This window comes from Thalassophryne amazonica, chromosome 19 (genome assembly GCF_902500255.1).
Source record: "Thalassophryne amazonica chromosome 19, fThaAma1.1, whole genome shotgun sequence".
NCBI lineage: Eukaryota > Metazoa > Chordata > Actinopteri > Batrachoidiformes > Batrachoididae > Thalassophryne > Thalassophryne amazonica.
The window spans coordinates 52,106,332-52,123,563 of NC_047121.1; the positions used below are offsets into that span (position 1 = coordinate 52,106,332).

Below are 17,232 nucleotides of genomic sequence, written 5' to 3' on the forward strand. Positions count from 1 at the left end.
AGATCCTGGGCATTTAACTTCAGCAATTTGGTGTCTCACCTTTTAAAATATGATTACAAAACTTGTATTTTTATCAAATGTAAATATTATAATATGGATTTTATATTTTGTCCTTTACACTTTCTAAATATCCATCCATCACTGGAATTCCCATATTGGCTGATCACAAGTAAAATTGAATATTTTCTTATCTCATCAGCGTGAAATGAAAATGTGAAATTTTCTCTTTTTAATCTCACAATTTTCATTTAAGTAGTTTTAGTAAGAAAAATGATTATGGCCACATAAAAAAAACATTCAGAATTCTGAGAATAAATTTTGAAGAAAAAACTTTTATACTGTATATATATGTAAGTAAGTCCCTTCAGCTGCTCCCTTGATTGCACTTGGGGTCGCCACAGCAAATCCAAGGTGGATCTGCATGTTGAATTGGCACAGGTTTTATGCCGGATGCCCTTCCTGACGCACCTCCACATTACATGGAGGGATTTGAACCCAGAGCCTTCTGAACTGAAACCAAGCGCATTAACTACTTGATATATATATATATGTATATATATATATATATATATATATATATATATATATATATATATATATATATATATATATATATATATATATATATATATATATACATACACACCAAAGAAACTGCTGAGTAGCAATCTGAGGCAACACCGCCACCTAGTGGTGAGCACCCCAAACTGACTGAGCCAAAACAGACCCAATAATCGGAACCAAACCGAACAAGGACATAGAACCACAAACGTTTCAAGTGTTGAACAAAACCGAAGTCATTTTATTTATGGAAAGGTTTTTAAAAACATCTGTGTGGAGCTCCGCCCCTTTATCCTGACCTATGTCCTAAAATATAAACATTTATTTTTCAACTTTTTTTGCCAAGATTTCTGAAAAACTGTTGTTTGTTTTTCAATAATCTTTCCATCTTTCACTTTAACATCTTTGGATATAGGAAAATAGATAAATGTGGTTTATGTAGGTTTTTTCTTTTTTCTCCTTAAATTCTGACACAATAATAGTTTTGTAATTCACGCTGATTTCAGCCCAAAAACTCTTCCAAAAAATGACGTCACCTCATATATTCTTTCTTTGTTATGAATACATCACCACGTAAAAACGCAGCGGTTACTAAATTATAGTTGTCAGTGAGGAGCTAAATTTGTTTTCAGTCTGTCTGCTAAAGTCCAGAGAGGTTAGTGAGCGGACCTCCAGTGAGCGGCTCTCCAGTGAGCGGACCTCCAGTGAGCGGACCTCCAGTGAGCGGACCTCCAGTGAGCGGACCTCCAGTGAGCGGATCTCCAGTGAGCGGATCTCCGGTGAGCGGACCTCCAGTGAGCGGCTCTCCGGTGAGCGGACCTCCAGTGAGCGGCTCTCCAGTGAGCGGACCTCCAGTGAGCGGATCTCCAGTGAGCGGACCTCCAGTGAGCGGCTCTCCAGTGAGCGGACCTCCAGTGAGCGGCTCTCCAGTGAGCGGATCTCCAGTGAGCGGACCTCCAGTGAGCGGCTCTCCAGTGAGCGGATCTCCAGTGAGCGGACCTCCAGTGAGCGGCTCTCCAGTGAGCGGACCTCCAGTGAGCGGACCTCCAGTGAGCGGATCTCCAGTGAGCGGACCTCCAGTGAGCGGACCTCCAGTGAGCGGACCTCCAGTGAGCATCTCCAGTGAGCGGACCTCCAGTGAGCGGCTCTCCAGTGAGCGGACCTCCAGTGAGCGGATCTCCAGTGAGCGGACCTCCAGTGAGCGGACCTCCAGTGAGCGGACCTCCAGTGAGCATCTCCAGTGAGCGGACCTCCAGTGAGCGGCTCTCCAGTGAGCGGACCTCCAGTGAGCGGACCTCCAGTGAGCGGACCCCCAACACTTTCTGATGTTCTCACGCTTTACTCTGATCCACTAACTAACCTAGTCATCTTTCTCTGGATGTGGACTTAATATTTGTGTGTAAAGTGTCTGAATGTCTGTGTAAGTGTAGAAATGTATGATGGTTTATTTAATTGAATGATAATCTGATCGACATCTCTGATTGTCAATCAATGAAACTACACTAACACGCAACTACACTCAACAAACCCAGTGTACGTTTGATAAGCCCCGCCCTGAATTGAAATCGGTGTGACGTGTCTCCGATACTCGTGTGACGTAATGAAGCGTCATTTGGGGAGTCACGTGATTTTTCGCAGGGTGAAGCGCACAGTCTCACGAGCTTAGCTCTCTGCTTACGACAAGCTAAAAGTGGACGCTCTCGTTATGATCGAACAACTCTCCAGTTTCTGGGTATTCTGTGTTAGTACGCGCCCGCGGCCGACGTGCTGGATGAATTCCTGCGCAAAAAGTAGTTCCCAGATAATTGATAATGAGTATATCTCATCTAAATTAATTCCAACATTTACCAGCAATAAAATTATGAACATAACTTAAGTTTTAAGAGTGGCTGTAATAAATATTTAAGAAACTTAAAGTTGATGAGTAACTTCACCTGTTATTGCTCAAGCACATTGTAAACATTGACACGATGGAGTTTGATGCGGAAGAGTTCAGAAAGATACGATTGGAATGTTTTTATTACCATTTACAGTTGGTGATGAAAGACTTGGGTGTTAACTTGGTGTTAACGTCAGAACAAGAAGCTGCACTGAAAGAGATCAATCTGGGACAAAGAGACACATTCTCGGTGAGCAGGGTGGGTGAAGCGAGGCATCGAAACATCTTGTAGCGACACTTCTGCTTTGAAAGATCGATACTGTGTCGAACCGTCTGCTTCGAACAGAACGTCACTACAAAATACACTTTTTACTCTCAAGCTAGCTGACGTTGCTAACTAGCCGGTGAGCCGCTTTAATGAATGTTCAGTCTTAAAATTATTTGTCCTCTGAATGCTGAATCTTTACCACCACACAACTGCTGGTGGCGCTGCTCTCCACTTTCTGTCTGTTAGCATTAGCTACTTCATTAGCGGGACTGAATTAGCTGCACTTGGTTCAAACTTCAAAGTGTTTTCTAATAACAAACTGGACAGCTGCATTTAAAAGTGTGTGTGTGTTAAACTTTCTGACAGGAAGCTAAATTTTTGTGTAAATCTTTAAGTTTCCACAAACTCTTCTATCACAGATAAAACATGTTTGTTACATTTGACCCGTAGAAATGTATTTTAAGATCATTCATTGTTTATTTCACTGTTCAGATTAGGATTTATTTTATTTTTTTTTTTTTTTGCAGAACTGGTTTATTATTTGAGAATTATTTTCCTGTTAGCATTTGCTAAGTGCTTAAGCTTATTGTAATGTCATCCTGTTCCTATAGAGGGCACTAAAGGTCACTGCAAGGTGACCTTTGTGCTTTGTGACCTCCTCTCATGATTATTTTTGTGCATTCTGCAGGTTTTGATTTTGTTAATGTAGGATGCAGAATATATATATATATATATATATATATATATATATATATATATGTATATAAATGATTTGTCCAAAAACTTTATCCAAAAACTGCTAACAGGGAGCTGTTCAAGGGGAATTGCACGTAACAAAGTGAGGAAAATATATTTTCTTGTTTAAGAATTTTCCACTGTATCTAAAAATGCATACAAGACTACTGTCGAGTACGCATGACGTGGATGCTATAATTCGGTTAGTCCAGCCCAGCCACCTTTAATTAGAAATAACACAAAAACTATAAACTCTATCTTCTCCTCTGACAGCAGTTTAAAAAGACACATAATGAGGATAAACTAGTTTAAATCTAGTGAACTTTGATGCACCAGATCAATTGAAAAATCAAATTTGTTTTGACTATGTAACTATATGGAACTGTAACTATGTACCATAGACTTTCTGCCACCTGCTGGATGCAGCACCTTTCTGTTTTGTAAGCTAAATCAAACTAGCAACCGCTGATAGAAATATGATACCAACTATGTCGCCTAATACACAATGAAATATAGTAAAACTGCAGTTAAATGACGAGTAGAACGTGTGAATCATTTCCAAAACGTTTTGTCGGTATTTTAGATTACTCATGACAAACTTGAAACACTTTAAAAACCTTTGAAAGACCCATTTCAGAACATGGTTGCTGTGAGATGTCATGCACTGTGCTGCCACCTGCTTAACACTGACACCTACTGGATGTATCAGGAATGTGCGCCCACATCACATTTTGAATTTGTGTTCCGATGTTTTTTCTGTCTGTTGTTTGAAATGGAAAGGGACTGCTGATTACCGTGCCCACACAGTCTGTGGGCGTGGCAAGCAGTCCAGCACCAACAACTGAAGTTTAAATCAAACTGTTTCAGTCTGAAAGTTTGTTTCTGGACAGAAGAAGGCAGGACTTCTGGACAGGGACATGACAGTCAGTGGGACGTGACAGTCAGTGGGACGTGACAGTTAAAGGGATGTGACAGTCAGTGGGACGTGACATTTAAAGGGATGTGACAGTCTTTTGGAGTGCTGTGAGTGAGGGAGGGGGGAGGGAGTTTGTGGTGCAGACACAGGGAGGGAGGTGCAGAGGACTTTGACTCTCAGTCAGGACACAGAACACGAACAAGTCAGTCGACTTGTGGAGGACTTTGTGGATCACTTACAGATTTGGAGTCTTTTTGTGGACCTGGACTTGATTTGACGCAGATCGCTTCATCCTGGGGACACCACAGCAAGTAAGACAAAAGAAGCAGGATGTCTCAGACAGAAGGGGATTGACCTCAGTGACCTCGGGTCAACCAACAGGTGGTTTGATTTTTAGAAGGATGTAGATCTTTCTCTGTGGTTGCATGTGCTAATGTTGACCCGCCCTCAGTCTGTGGGACCGCCTCCACAGACATGTGGCGCACCTGCTTCACATGCTAACCAGGTGTCGCCGACCGAACAGTCCCCCCAGCTCCCCACTGGGCATGTGTCATTTCTGAGCGTCAGCCGCGGTTCGCCAATTATCACCTCGTTTCTGCCTCAAACTGCACTTCAGCCATCATCTTGTCTCAGATATCTGAAGCTTTTGTACAACAAACGTTTCCACATAAATTCAGCATTATTTCATCATAAAAGACGGGGGGCGATCAGAGCGCCACAGCAGCACGTTTGAGTCCCACTCTCTGAGCCCCACTCTCTACACCCAAAGCGATCAAAGGGATTAATGTGATTATTAACCATCAGATGAGAAAGTCAAACTTCTTAAATCATTCTTAAGTCAGTTTGAAGAAGTAACGAGACGATAATCGGTGAATCACTGCTTACGCTCGAAAATGATGCATGTGCAGTGAAGGCGGGGGGGCCGATTTTTAGTGGGGACTGTTCAGTCTGCAACACCGGCACTTCATTATTTCTTTCACGTGTGTGTGTGTGTGTGTGTGTGTGTGTGTGTGTGTGTGTGTGTGTGTGTGTGTGTGTGTGTGTGTGTGTGTGTGTGTGTGTGTGTGTGTGTGGACAAGATAAGTCAAAAATGGCTGGAGGGATTTTGTTCTAACCTGGTGGTTATATTACTTTGATCGGGATCTAGAGGTCATTAGGTTTTTTTAGTAGGTTGATGAAAAGTCAAAGGTCATTGTCAAATTTCTGACCCCATGTTATTATATAGAAAAATGGCAAATTTTATGGAAACGATTTCAGATATTTTATTGTTGGTGACCATGACTGTCTGAATCCACCAAGAAAACTGGACTGATGATCTAAAGCAGATATTGATCAGCACTATATTTGTGACTGTGTGGAGTTTGGATGTTCTCCCCGTGTTTGCGTGTGTTCTCTCCGGGTGCTCTGGCTTCCATCCACATCCAAAGACATGCGGGTTAGGTGGATTGGAATCTTTAAATTGTCCATAGGTGTGCATGCGGGTGTGACTGTGTTTGTTTGTCTATATGTGGCGCTACAGCAGACTGGCGTCCTGTCCAGGGTGTACCCCACCTCACACTCTATGACAGCTGGGATAGGCTCCAGCCCCCTGCAACCCTTAATTGGACTAAGTGGTTGACGTATGAATGACTTCATGAAGACAGACGTGGGCGTCGGCTCTCTGACGTCTTTAATTTTGCATTAGATGAAGACAAATGGACTCTGTCTTCTCAGCACATAATGTGAAGACATGAATCAAACATTTCTGAATGAGGGACGTCTTCTTTCTGTCAATGGGTCCTTTTAGACGTTTGAATCCAGCAGTGATGACGGTGCTGTGACGCGGCGCTCTGAGGCGGCGTGCTGAGGCGGCACACAAACAGTCCACTTCATGTATGCACTCGCGACCTTTGCCCTCAAAATCACCAACTGTCTGTGTGAACCGTCGGCAGCAGCATGCAGGACTCATAGAAGCCGTTCACATGTCCAAATATAAAAATATAAAAGTGTTCAAAACATGATCAATTTAAAGAGATTGAAGACCGTTTAAAAATAAGATCATATTGGGTTTAAACTTCTTTATTTCAAATAGTTTGAAAACACTTTTCAACAATTAAAATCACCAAACAAACACAAAAGCAGACTTTCTCATCTTAAATCAGATTTAAGGCAGTTTTCTTTTGGACTGAGCGGGAAAAACCCCTTAAGTAGAAAGCACACAGAGAGCGCATACCTCTGCCGAGGTCACGTTCCCAAATGCTTAAAAGGACTTCTGGATAAATAATATGTTCCAGATGAAATTCAAAATAAAACCCCCATTTTTCTCAGAGATGATCCACTTGCTCAACAATTTTCATCAAACATCCATGAGCAGCGTTTTGTTGAGTTGAATGTTGCTGTTGGCCAAACATTTTTATGGATCTCGGTTCCAGTATATACTCTGGATCACCCCCCAAATTAAATCATGTCTTTCATAGGACATTATTCATCCGCTCACCAAGTTTCACTGAAATCTGTGTATTACTTTTCGAGTTGTCCTGCAAACAAGACAAACAAACACGCTGCCTGTCTGTCTGAAATAATTTAAATACTTAAAACAGATACACATGAAAAGCTTTTATTTATGCACAAACACATATACCTTCACAAAAGCATGCTCTCTTTAGTGTGGAAACATTTTCTAAAGAAATCCACAGTTTGGACACATGAATAAACAATAAATAAATCATAAAATGATGTCCTTCATGCTGAATATTTGTGTAACAGTGTACATTGTGTTTGATAAAGTCACAGACCCATGGCTCCTGATCGCTGCCATCCAGGGTCCAGTTAGTTCTGTGCCGCCTCCTCCCTGATGTGCATGCTGTGATGTCATCACTGACATGTGACACCAAACGTTTTTGTTCGTGGGTCTCAGTGTTTTCTCTGAGTCACTGAACGTCAAATTACTCGTACAACAAAGTGATTTTGGGATGCAACGACGTTTGCGGCGGTTTCTCTCAGAGGGCGGAGACGATGTCAGTCAGCAGCAGAGGTGTGCACAGGGCCGGCCCTGGAAGTGATGGGGTGCTGGGTAAGGTTTTACTTTGGCCTCTCCCCACTGCGCATCTTTTTTTTTTTACCTGTGATTTTCATGAAATTTAATTGAGGGGTGGAGCAAAGATCAGGAGATGGTTCCAGCCTTCTCTTTTCCATCACAAAGCAAGGCTTTTTTTTCTGGGGAGGGGTCATGAAATAAAACATGGGCATCAATAAAAAACAACATCTTACATTTGCAACATCAATTTCAACATAAATATTATTGCTTTTTTGTGGCTCTGGATTGATTCTGGATTGATAGGTTTAGAGGTCAAAGGGTCAACATGCTCTAGTGTTCCACCTTGGCAGATGTTTGAACTCTACCAACTGCTCCTCTGGTTTTTGATGAAAATACTCTGTTTTTCTTAGAATCCTCTGAAGAACAAATGCATTCTGCAAAAGACCACTTCATTGAGAAATACACCTCACAGGAAGTTAAGTTGCCCAACTAAATTGTGAATCAAAATTTTGCAGTATGTGTTTGTAGGAGGAGCTCCATCACACTAAACATGGTCATGGTGTAGTTAACTCCCTCATTACACTCTCAGGAGAAACAACAACAACATCACACCAGTGCACACTGCATTCAAACGTGCACCACCTTCAGCCTTCTGCACCTCATGACCTCCATAGCCTATCCTTCCTTATCCTATCCTTCTTAAGGATCCTATTCTTCCTTATCCTATCCTTCTTCAGGATCCTATTCTTCCTAGGATTCTGTCCTTCCTTAACCTATCCTTCTTCAGGATCCTATTCTTCCTTATCCTATCCTTCTTCCAGATCCTATCCTTACTTATCCTATCATTCTTCTGGATCCTAGCCTTCCGAATCCTATCCTTCTTCCAGATCCTATCCTTCCTTATCCTATCATTCTTCTGGATCCTAGCCTTCCGAATGCTATCCTTCCTTATCCTGTCTTTCTTCCAGATTCTATCCTTCCTTATCTTGTCTTTCTTCCGTTTCCTATCCTCCCTGGTAACATGCACACCTAGTGCCTGTCTGTGTGCATGAGGAAGAAGCCTGGTATGGGAGTGGGCGGAGCCTGCAGTGGCATCTGGTTTCGCCACCAGCTGTCACTAACACATGCACAGCTCCAGTCATACCAAGAATTCCAAAAATGCAGTTCAGACACATTTGGATGTTTCACAGCATTGTTACACTTATAACTCGGATCTGACTGGATTAAAAATAAGTCACTGAATGCCATAGCAACAGACGATCTTCTCAGGATCACGATGCTCATGTGGGCTCAAAGAGTTTTAGTGACTTGACATGTTAATGTGGAAGGACACTCTTAAGATAAGACATTTCTGAGCCTGGAAGCAGATTCTAAACAGGGAGGGGATCCAGCCGTGCATCTTCCCTCTGTCCTGGCAGGTGATGACATCATTGTGACTCTTGTGAGAGATGACATCTAATCACCCGTCTGTCCACATGATGTCACGGCCTCGGAGGGAAAGCTAGCGTGTACTTCCTGAAAGCACTGACACGGCAATGACTCATCTGCTGCAGTCCGAAGTTCATCAAAGTGTCCTTTCACCTCAATGGAGACTGACATTTGTTTCATTTCTGCTTCACATGTAATCATTCTTGTTATTGTTAGCAGAAATTTTGACAAAGAAAGAGCAAAGACCTAACAAAACGCTCACATTGAAAAGCTGAAAATTTAACCTTTAATCAGGTTAGTCTCATTGAGATGGAGATCTCTTTTACAAGGGAGACCTGGACAATTACTTAAAGTTTCCAATCCAAAGTTGTGGTTCTGGTGAAGATTTGGAATCGTGGTGATGCTCCTCTGAAAACTATAAAAACACAAAGGGCCCTATCTTGACAGTCTGTGGAGAATGGTCTGAAACACAAAGCCCAGAAGCAAACACTGCGATCTGATTTGGGTGCGGAGTGCATAATTATTTGATAAAGGCACTGAAGTAGTCACAGGCATGTTGTGGGTATAACGTGAAATAAACCAATCAGAGTGTCACCTGTTAGAGTGCACTAGGTGCACAGGGTGGTGGTATTGAGAAAGCAGACACAAGTGGGATGACTTTTGGCAAGTTGTCAGATCAAGTCCAACATGTCAAAGTGGACAGTAGCCTCCAAAGCACCCTGAGGTGACACACGTCTTTACTTTCATTTAATGGTTGTTTTCAATACAGTTTCATTGTATGTATAATCAGTGTGTCCAGGTGTTGTGCATCCACTTATTTAAGGCAAGGGCCCAAGATAGGGCCCAAAGTTCCAGCATCATTAACTTCTCTGATGTGACACATTATTAAGTGAAGTGAATCTAGATATTTCTGCCCCTGCACCCCCCAACTGCAAACACAGTGTTGCCAATTTAATGACTTTGTCGCAAGATTTTGCAAGTTTTTCTAGTGACTAGTGACAAATCTGATGACTTTTATTCTTCATATGTGAACCAGTTTGTAAAAAGTTAGTTGAATGTAATAAAATTACAAAAACATTGAAAAAAGTTATACAACCCCAATTCCAATGAAGTTGGGAAATTGTGTAAAATGTAAACAAAAACAGAATACAATGATTTGCAAATCCTCTTCAACCTATACTCAACAAAAATATAAACGCAACACTTTTGGTTTTGCTCCCATTTTGTATGAGATGAACTCAAAGATCTAAAACTTTTTCCACATACATAATATCACCATTTCCCTCAAATATTGTTCACAAACCAGTCGAAATCTGTGATAGTGAGCACTTCTTCTTTGCTGAGATAATCCATCCCACCTCACAGGTGTGGCATACCAAAATGGTGATTAGACACCATGATTAGTGCACAGGTGTGCCTTAGACTGCCCACAATAAAAGGCCACTCTGAAAGGTGCAGTTTTGTTTTATTGGGGGGGGGGATACCAGTCAGTATCTGGTGTGACCACCATTTGCCTCATGCAGTGCAACACATCTCCTTCGCATCATCCGTGAAGAGAACACCTCTCCAATGTGCCAAATGCCAGCGAATGTGAGCATTTGCCCACTCAAGTCGGTTACGACGACGAACTGGAGTCAGGTCGAGACCCCGATGAGGACGACGAGCATGCAGATGAGCTTCCCTGAGACGGTTTCTGACAGTTTGTGCAGAAATTCTTTGGTTATGCAAACCGATTGTTTCAGCAGCTGTCCGAGTGGCTGGTCTCAGACGATCTTGGAGGTGAACATGTTGGATGTGGAGGTCCTGGGCTGGTGTGGTTACACGTGGTCTGCGGTTGTGAGGCTGGTTGGATGTACTGCCAAATTCTCTGAAACGACTTTGGAGACGGCTTATGGTTGAGACATGAACATTCAATACACGAGCAACAGCTCTGGTTGACATTCCTGCTGTCAGCATGCCAACTGCACGCTCCCTCAAATCTTGCGACATCTGTGGCATTGTGCTGTGTGATAAAACTGCACCTTTCAGAGTGGCCTTTTATTGTGGGCAGTCTAAGGCACACCTGTGCACTAATCATGGTGTCTAATCAGCATCTTGGTATGGCACACCTGTGAGGTGGGATGGATTATCTCAGCAAAGGAGAAGTGCTCACTATCACAGATTTAGACTGGTTTGTGAACAATATTTGAGAGAAATGGTGATATTGTGTATGTGGAAAAAGTTTTAGATCTTTGAGTTCATCTCATACAAAATGGGAGCAAAACCAAAAGTGTTGCATTTATATTTTTGTTGAGTGTATATTCAACTGAATACACCACAAAGACAAGATATTTAATGTTCAAACTGATAAACTTTATTGTGTTTGTGCAAATATTTGCTCATTTTGAAATGGATGCCTGCAACATGTTTCAAAAAAGCTGCACCTTTCTTTCTAACAACAAAGACACAAAGCTGAGTGTCCATGAAAATTCAGTAAGGTATATCTTATATATTATATTCCAATTCTAAGGTGGAACTATGCCAGTATACAAAGGTATATCGAAATATCTAAAAAGGAAGAGTAAAATAGGAGAGTAGAAAAGAGTAGAGTAGAGCCACTTAGGTGCCTGGTCTTGAGAACCAGGGATTGTAGGTTAAAAAGCTTTTTTTTATCCCATGGGAACTCTCCCTACCCACCCAAGCAGCTCAAAAAAGGTATATATAATATAATAAGTAATAAGACATAAGAAGGATAAGACATCACAGGAGAAGATTGTTATCAAACACAAAGGAACCAACTATTTTGTAAGCTACGATGAACAGTAACCACTTAAAGGGTTAAACATTAAACTAGCATATATATATATATATATATATATATATATATATATATATATATATATATATATATCACGTCATGTCTTCTGAAGAGGAAGCAGAGACTGGGGACTCAGAGGCGGACTCATCCATTACCCAGGCCGAAGTCACCGAGGTGGTTAGAAAGCTCCTCGGTGGCAAGGCTCCTGGGGTGGATGAAATCTGTCCTGAGTACCTTAAGTCTCTGGATGTTGTGGGGCTGTCTTGGCTGACATGCCTCTGCAACATCGCGTGGAGATTGGGGGCAGTGCCTCTGGATTGGCAGACCGGGGTGGTGGTCCCTCTGTTTAAGAAGGGGGACCGGAGGGTGTGTTCCAACTATAGGGGGAATCACACTCCTCAGCCTCCCCGGTAAGGTCTATTCCAGAGTACTGGAGAGGAGAATTTGACCGATGGTCGAACCTTGGATTCAGGAGGAGCAGTGTGGTTTTCGTCCTGGTCGCGGCACACTGGACCAGCTCTACACGCTCCATCGGGTGCTCGAGGGTTCATGGGAGTTTGCCCAACCAGTCCACATGTGTTTTGTGGATCTGGAGAAGGCGTTCGACCGTGTCCCTCGGGGCAACCTGTGGGGAATGCTCCGGGAGTACGGGGTCCGGGGTCCTTTGTTAAGGGCTATCCGGTCCCTGTACAACCGCAGCAGGAGCTTGGTTTGCATTGCCGGTAGTAAGTCAAACCTGTTTCCAGTGCACGTTGGCCTCCGCCAGGGCTGCCCTTTGTCACCGGATCTGTTCATTATTTTTATGGACAGAATTTCTAGGCGCAGCCAGGGTGTAGAGGGGGTCTGGTCTGGGAACCACAGAATCTCGTCTCTGCTGTTTGCGGATGATGTGGTTCTGTTGGCTTCGTCAAATCAGGACCTTCAGCGTGCACTGGGGCGGTTTGCAGCCGAGTGTGAAACGTCCGGGATGAAAATCAGCACCTCCAAATCCGAGGCCATGGTTCTCGACCGGAAAAAGGTGCTTTGCCCTCTTCAGGTCGGTGGAGTGTCCTTGCCTCAAGTGGAGAAGTTTAAGTATCTCGGGGTCTTGTTCACGAGTGAGGGACGGATGGAGCGTGAGATCGATAGACGGATCGGTGCAGCATCTGCAATGATGCGGTCGCTGTATCGGACCGTCGTGGTGAAGAGAGAGCTGAGTAGGGGGGCAAAGCTCTCGATTTACCGATTGATCTACGTTCCGATCCTCACTTATGGTCATGAGATTTGGCTCATGACCGAAAGAACGAGATCGCGAGTACAAGTGGCCGAGATGAGTTCCTCCGCAGGGTGGCTGGGTGCTCCCTTGGAGATAGGGTGAGGAGCTCGGTCACTCGGGAGGAGCTCGGAGTCGAGCCGCTGCTCCTCCACGTCAAAAGGAGTCAGTTGAGGTGGCTCGGGCATCTTTTCCGGATGCCCCCTGGACGCCTCGCTGGAGAGGTGTTCCAGGCATGTCCCACTGGGAGGAGGCCCCGGGGAAGACCCAGGACACGCTGGAGGGACTACATCTCTCAGCTGGCTTGGGAACGCCTTGGGGTTCCCCCGGAGGAGCTGGGGGAGGTGTGTGTGGATCGGGAGGTCTGGGCGGCTTTGCTTGAGCTGCTGCCCCCGCGACCCGACTACGGATAAAGCAGAAGAAAATGGATGGATGGCTGGATGGATATATATATATATATATATATATATATATATATATATATATATATATATAGTGAATGAGGGTGAGGCAGCCTATTAGATAGTTAATAGCTAATAGGCTAAGCTATAATTGTAGCAGTATAACTGTATAAACAAAGGCTCAGATATAATATGTTATAGGTTTTATCTAAGGTTTACCCTATTTGTTAGGTTATGGTTAGCTAATCTAGGTAGAAGAAATTCCATCTACATGTTTTTTAATGGGAACCCCAAACTTAGATATTATTTCTTGATGTCTATTAGAAAATCTTTTGAACTGAAGAACCAATTTGTTATGCAGAAACCCTTGTATATCTAATCTACTACTAAGGTTATGGTGTCTAGTGGAAAAACTATGGTAATTATCACAGTTGAGAGGTGTAACCACCATATGTAGGTTTACTCGGTATGTTACTACTCATACAAGGAAATTTTACAATATGAAAGTTAAAATCATCCCGTTTGTCGAAAACGGCTGTTCTAAACTGTCTATCTATAATGTTCAACTCTATATCTAAGTATGAGAGTTTTTTATTGGCTTCTGTAGTCTTTTTTAGTTCTAATTCTGATAGATAAATATTTTTAGTTTCATTCTCAAAATTAGGGTTATTTAAAGTAAGTAGGGCATCAATGTAACAGAAGGTATTATTAAAGGTTTTTGCTGATTTGCTATTATTTTTAAGTTTATCTTTCATAAATTTGTATTCATAATAAAAAAGGAAAAGGTTAGCTAAAAGTGGAGCACAATCTGTTCCCTTAGGTATCCCTATTGTTTGTTTGAAAATTCTGTTGCCAACCTCTGTATAGATATTGTCTACAAGGAATTCGATATGCTCAATCATATTTTCCTCAGTTGTATTATGATAACATGTTGATGTAGTGTTAGACCAATATGTTGTGCTATCATTTCTAATAATGATATATTTAGAACCTCTAATTCTAAAAGCTTCCCTGACTAGTTCACTGATACTATATATAAGTTGGTCATGTCGGATGTTAGTATACAGTATCAAAATGTGTAGCTACTTTAGTTTTGTTTAACTTTTTAGTTTATTTAAAACCTCTGTAACATTATCGATAATCCAAAAGCAATTAACTCCAGTGTTACGAGCTATGCCTTCGCAGTATTGTTTGAAATGTTTTGTAACTAATTTAAGGCTAGAGGTTAGTAGTTGGGATAATGGTTTAGTAGTACATGCATTAGAGGCCGCTATAAATCTACTACCTATTGGATTTTTATGCATTTTGGGAAGCCAGTAGAAGGATGGTAATTGTTTCATATCGTTAGTAATTTTAATGTTATATTTAGTCAGAAATTCTTGGTGTTTTGTAACAATATCTTCTGTGTGACTATTATAAGACACATATGTTTGTGGGTTAGTCCTATCACTAGTGTTGAGTTCCTTTTAAAACTACATCTAAGTAATATTTTTTGCAAACTATTAGGATATTGTTGCTGGCTTTATCTGCTGGTACTAAAACAAAACGTCTTTGAAAGTTATTTAGGTATTCTAGGCAAACCTTGTCTGACAGTACAGTACATGTTTTTTTATATGGATCTTTCCTTTTTTCCTGTCTATCTATCTTAATTTGAACTGTTTCTAATACTCGACCTTCCCATTCATCCAGTGTTCTAGTATCTACTTTTTCTTTTTTAGCCCAACGTTTTTTGGAATCCTTAATGGCTTTTTTAACTATTAGGAGGTTTGTGTCCCAGTTAATAATATTTTGTTCTCTAAATGATGGTCCTTTGCTAAGTAAGTTTCTAAGCTTCCTGTTCTCAGTTATTCTGAGATTACCGGTTATTATTTGTCCTGTTGGCTCGTATTTGAAATTAGACGAGTCACAATCACAGCTAAGGTTTGTAGTACCTAATTCAAAGTCTAAATTTTGTATGCTTTGTTTGAAATTAAAAACTTTACCAGCTATAGATTTAGTATATGAATAGCTAATAACGGGGGGTTTTATCATTGATAAAATTTGGTATAGTTTTTTGGATTGGTCTGCTATGTAGAATCTGTGATAGTTTGATCATTTCAATGCCTTTGTTGTGAAAAGGAATTTTCAAGAAAGATTATCATCATGTTTGGTTATTGTAGTTTCACCAATACGTTACCTCTGCTACTTTTGTAGATTATTTCAGTGCATATTTCACCACTTGTGAATTCTGAGAGACAGAATCAGAGGAAAAATAAATTCCAGTTTGCTGTGAAATGGGACTGAGATGTAACCGTTGAAGCAAGTGATTCCTTTGTGTTTGAAATGTCAGAGTGGAATGGCTTCTGATCTTGTGGACACTTAGAGGAGAACATTGTGACACGCAGAAGGACGGTCTGAGTCCAGCAGATGATATCTGGTCTTACCAAACATCCCCAGTCGTTCAAATCATCCTACGCTCACAGCAGTCTGAATGCTGTTGCTATGGTAACTGCTCTCCATTTGGAAAGTTCTCATTTATTTCTAAGTAATAATGGAAGTGTGTTTGTATTTTTGCTGCCATCCGTGTTTTTCAGGACTGTTCTGTTGCCATGTTTGCAGCACACCAAGTTTCACGTGTGCGCTAGCTCCTAGCTTGTGTCAGCTTGCTCTTACGGGTTTTGTAGAAGGCTTTTAATGAGTTAATGAACTATCAAAGTGACACCAACAGTAACGCCATAAATGTGTCATATTTTATGGTTAGACGTTCAACCCAGCCAAGAGTGTTTTTCCACCTGATCTTGGTGATTGATTGGAGCAGTAATCCGTGGAAAGCTAATGACATTCCTTTGAGTTTGCTCGTTGGTGAAACTGAAACCGCTGAAGCTCCTGCAGGCTTCAGTGAGAGGATCATGTTCATGTGACATCAAGAGAATACTACAAGGTGGAACCCAGAATAGACTTATACTCTCTCTGGGTGCTTTTTATAAAGTCTGTGTTGTAGGACAGCCGGGTGTGAGGGATGGAGGACGACCAAGTCTGAGGGGTTGTAGGACGGCCGGGGGCTAGTGGTTGCAGGACGGCCGGGTGCGAGGGGTTGTAGGATGGCCGGGTGCGAAGGGTTGTAGGACGGCCGGGTGCGAGGGGATGGAGGACGGCCGGGTGTGAGGGATGGAGGACGGCCGGGTGTGAGGGGTTGTAGGACGGCCGGGTGCGAGGGATGGAGGATGGCCGGATGCGAGGGGTTGTATTTATTTGAAGACCATTTATAGAAGCATAGCACAAAATAACACGAGCAAATTGTGACTCATATATATATATATATATATATATATATATATATATATATATAAAAGAAACTGGATGTGGTTGAGAGTGTTTAAGAAAATTGAAGACTTAAATACACACTGAGCAATTGAGCCAATTATTGTAGGTTTAATTTGAGGTGAAAAAAAGAAAAGAAAGTGCAGTTGCGTATTTTCACAGAACTGTGTCTAACCGTGCTGGACTGTTGCAGCCTGGAAAGGAATTTTGCAACTTCCAGCCTTATAGTCTGAAAACCCATGATATCCCGTGGTCAGCAGTCACTAGACCTTCATCAGAAGCCTGAGACAGAGTTCTTCTGTTTCATCAAGATGTCTTCATACATTATGGACCAGATGTATCGACGTGTAGTTTCAAGACTCATCCATGAATGAGGCCATAGTTTTCCAGAAACTTTGGCACTAACAGTGTGAAAACTCATTTTCCCTGAACTCCACGTGTTCCATTTGATCGAACAGTATAAAGGTTTGCCTTTTGTCCTGTAATCGACCACACACCTTTGTATAGTTTTTTTTTTTAAAGCTTCTTTTAAGTGTCATATATCTGTCTGATGTCACTAACTCCTTAGTTTGGACCTGAGGTTCTGTTGAACCTTCTGACTGCATCTCCTCCAGCAGAAGTTTCAAAATGAGTGCATGAGTCTGGCAGTGACTGAGCCCCAAGCCGGTGCTAAAGAACT

General features: G+C 41.9%; 1 protein-coding gene across 2 annotated transcripts in view; it reads left to right on the plus strand.

The window, feature by feature from the left end:
• Positions 1-4,548: 4,548 nt before the first annotated feature.
• Positions 4,549-17,232, plus strand: part of LOC117532044 (filamin-A-interacting protein 1-like) — a 58,957-nt gene continuing 46,273 nt past the window's right edge. For both annotated transcript variants that reach the window (XM_034195269.1, XM_034195270.1), the window contains exon 1: positions 4,549-4,670. The gene's annotated coding sequence lies outside the window, so the exon portion shown is untranslated. The remainder of the gene's footprint in view (positions 4,671-17,232) is intronic.